Here is a 2,500-nt window from a genome sequence, read left to right as displayed (position 1 = left end):
TCAATGTCTACGGCCATACCATGTTGAAAGCACCAGTTCTAGTCCGATCACTGAAGTTAAGCAACATTGGGCCAAGTTAGTACTTGGATGGGTGACCGCCTGGGAATACTTGGTGTCGTAGGCCTAAACTTTCGTTTTCCTTTCCATCACTACACGCATTAGACATATTAAGATCAAAATGAAGTCTGCCCCCGGTGAGGCTCGAACTCACGGCCTTCAGATTATGAGACTGACGCGCTGCCTACTGCGCTACAGAGGCTTGGTGATCTCTGTTGCACAATTTGGAAGCAGTATTGGCCAATTACGGCACATACCATGGCTTAAAAATTCAGCTCTGCGTCAGCCGGGAATCGAACCCGGGTCAACTGCTTGGAAGGCAGCTATGCTCACCACTATACCACTGACGCTTCTTCATGACATGGGCTCCCACAATACCATCCGCCAGTTCCAAATTCAAAGTCACGATGTGACAGGGAAAGGAAAAAATTGTCACTGCCGTGACCAGGATTCGAACCTGGGTTACTGCGGCCACAACGCAGGGTCCTAACCACTAGACGATCACGGCTAGAGACAGTGACAAAGGCACAAATGTTCTAGTGTACATACCACAAAGGCCAGCCTTTTCCGTGATTTCATAACATCCCACCTTAGTTGGCACTATACCACAGAGTTTCCGTGGTGTAGCGGTTATCACATCTCCCGGACGGAAACATGATCCCACGTGGTCTAACGGCTAGGATATCTGGCTTTCACCCAGGAGGCCCGGGTTCAACTCCCGGCGTGGGAAATCTTTTTCTTCTCTAAAAACTGCTGAACCACCAGGATCTCATTCTTTCATGCAAACATCAAGGGCTTCCCAAGTTTCGGCCTGACTCCTCCTAGTTGACGAGGTGGCCGAGTGGTTAAGGCGTTGGACTGCTAATCCAATGGGCTCTGCCCGCGTGGGTTCGAATCCCATCCTCGTCGGAAGTTTTGTTCAATTATTGCCTTTTCTTCTCTCGAGAAATTCGATGCTATACCAACTCAACTACACTTGGACAAGCGCACAAGAGGGGGGAAAAAAGTTTTCCGTTACCGGGAATCGAATCCGGGCCTGCTGGGTGAGAGCCAGCTATCCTAACCACTAGACCATAACGGAAGGATGTATGATGTGTTTAGCAGTGCAAACTTAAACAAAGCATTTTCCAAACTGGCTTTCTCAATTGTACAATTATTTAACCATGTTGGCATATTTCTCAATTATTTCGATACCAGCATCATCAACTTGCCTCCGTGGCGCAATCGGCTAGCGCGTTCGGCTGTTAACCGAAAGGTTGGTGGTTCGAGCCCACCCGGGGGCGCAGGTACCTTTTTCTTGTTGAGCGTAGCAATCAACGTGAACAAAACATAAGTATTGGCAGCTAAACAAACATATTGTCCATGTATCTGTGTATGCAATGTCATGCCATGTGTCTCAGTCATACACATTTAGTCTGTTCAAAGATAAAAATCCGATCTCGGCAGGATTCGAACCTGCAATCTTCTGATCCGTAGTCAGACGCGTTATCCGTTGCGCCACGAGACCCTGTAGTACACCGTTGGGACAGATCCATACCACATTTGCTACAACTCAATATTTCAAACAAAGAATTTGCCTCTCTACCAGCAAGGTTCCTTAGTGTAGTGGTTATCACGTGTCCTTCACACGGACAAGGTCGCCGGTTCGATCCCAGCAGGAACCAAACAGTCTGTTTTTTCTTCTTCTTTCTTGAAGGTCCTCGTTCAAAGGTGAGTCTCCTTCCGCAGGCATGTCAAATAAATACCCACACGCACTGTTACCACTCAACAGCTGGCTCGTTGGTCTAGGGGTATGATTCTCGCTTAGGGTGCGAGAGGTCCCGGGTTCAAATCCCGGACGAGCCCACTTGCATTTTGGATTGGTCATGTTTGGCCCTAATTTCAGGGTTTCTGCAAATATGTTCCAGTTGTTTTACCTTTTTCTTTTCAATGGGAAAACGATTGGAAAACTGTACGTGCATCTTGACATCGCTAGATGTGAAGGTCCTATGGTGTAATGGTTAGCACTCTGGACTCTGAATCCAGCGATCCGAGTTCAAATCTCGGTAGGACCTGTCTCTTTTTCTGTTTGTTCGTTTGTTTTCGTCTGTCAGGCCACTTTTTCTTTTTGAAATGCTATGCTGCTGCGTTTCCGCTTGGGTCGCCAAGAACATAGCACAGGCCGTGATAGCTCAGTTGGGAGAGCGTTAGACTGAAGATCTAAAGGTCCCCGGTTCGATCCCGGGTCGCGGCATTTTGTTGAACTGTTTGTTTCGCTTCATTTTTCCTGTATCTTGGGCAAAATGTGAGCAGTGAAATCTTTCAGAGGCCTTCTTTTGACAGTTGGGTTGGTCAAAAAAAGTTGAGGCACCACCGAGATTCGAACTCGGGATCTCCTGTTTACTAGACAGGCGCTTTAACCAACTAAGCCATGGCGCCCTTTCTGCTGGTGGGTCCATGAGTG

At 47.8% G+C, this 2,500-nt stretch overlaps 13 non-coding genes across 13 annotated transcripts; 8 read left to right on the top strand and 5 right to left on the bottom strand.

The window, feature by feature from the left end:
- The first annotated feature begins 5 nt into the window (after positions 1-5).
- LOC145310544 (5S ribosomal RNA) lies at positions 6-124 on the top strand. The gene has a single exon (XR_013876595.1). It is a non-coding gene; the product is annotated as a 5S ribosomal RNA (ribosomal RNA).
- Positions 125-335: 211 nt separating this feature from the next.
- On the bottom strand, positions 336-407 carry TRNAG-UCC (transfer RNA glycine (anticodon UCC)). Its single transcript has one exon. It is a non-coding gene; the product is annotated as a tRNA-Gly (tRNA).
- An 86-nt stretch (positions 408-493) lies between these two features.
- On the bottom strand, positions 494-565 carry TRNAH-GUG (transfer RNA histidin (anticodon GUG)). The gene has a single exon. It is a non-coding gene; the product is annotated as a tRNA-His (tRNA).
- Positions 566-715: 150 nt separating this feature from the next.
- TRNAE-UUC (transfer RNA glutamic acid (anticodon UUC)) lies at positions 716-787 on the top strand. The gene has a single exon. It is a non-coding gene; the product is annotated as a tRNA-Glu (tRNA).
- Positions 788-884: 97 nt separating this feature from the next.
- TRNAS-GCU (transfer RNA serine (anticodon GCU)) lies at positions 885-966 on the top strand. The gene has a single exon. It is a non-coding gene; the product is annotated as a tRNA-Ser (tRNA).
- A 100-nt stretch (positions 967-1,066) lies between these two features.
- TRNAE-CUC (transfer RNA glutamic acid (anticodon CUC)) lies at positions 1,067-1,138 on the bottom strand. The gene has a single exon. It is a non-coding gene; the product is annotated as a tRNA-Glu (tRNA).
- Positions 1,139-1,266: 128 nt separating this feature from the next.
- TRNAN-GUU (transfer RNA asparagine (anticodon GUU)) lies at positions 1,267-1,340 on the top strand. The gene has a single exon. It is a non-coding gene; the product is annotated as a tRNA-Asn (tRNA).
- A 151-nt stretch (positions 1,341-1,491) lies between these two features.
- On the bottom strand, positions 1,492-1,564 carry TRNAR-ACG (transfer RNA arginine (anticodon ACG)). Its single transcript has one exon. It is a non-coding gene; the product is annotated as a tRNA-Arg (tRNA).
- Positions 1,565-1,648: 84 nt separating this feature from the next.
- TRNAV-CAC (transfer RNA valine (anticodon CAC)) lies at positions 1,649-1,721 on the top strand. The gene has a single exon. It is a non-coding gene; the product is annotated as a tRNA-Val (tRNA).
- A 109-nt stretch (positions 1,722-1,830) lies between these two features.
- TRNAP-AGG (transfer RNA proline (anticodon AGG)) lies at positions 1,831-1,902 on the top strand. Its single transcript has one exon. It is a non-coding gene; the product is annotated as a tRNA-Pro (tRNA).
- Positions 1,903-2,039: 137 nt separating this feature from the next.
- TRNAQ-CUG (transfer RNA glutamine (anticodon CUG)) lies at positions 2,040-2,111 on the top strand. Its single transcript has one exon. It is a non-coding gene; the product is annotated as a tRNA-Gln (tRNA).
- A 106-nt stretch (positions 2,112-2,217) lies between these two features.
- Positions 2,218-2,290, top strand: TRNAF-GAA (transfer RNA phenylalanine (anticodon GAA)). The gene has a single exon. It is a non-coding gene; the product is annotated as a tRNA-Phe (tRNA).
- Positions 2,291-2,401: 111 nt separating this feature from the next.
- Positions 2,402-2,475, bottom strand: TRNAT-AGU (transfer RNA threonine (anticodon AGU)). Its single transcript has one exon. It is a non-coding gene; the product is annotated as a tRNA-Thr (tRNA).
- Between the last annotated feature and the right edge of the window lie 25 nt (positions 2,476-2,500).

This window comes from Acartia tonsa, unplaced genomic scaffold (genome assembly GCF_053477335.1).
Source record: "Acartia tonsa isolate MP-2025a unplaced genomic scaffold, ASM5347733v1 sca3, whole genome shotgun sequence".
Taxonomy (NCBI): Eukaryota; Metazoa; Arthropoda; class Copepoda; order Calanoida; family Acartiidae; genus Acartia; species Acartia tonsa.
The sequence above is the reverse complement of the archived record's forward strand: the minus strand, read 5'-3'. Positions and strand labels throughout refer to the sequence as shown.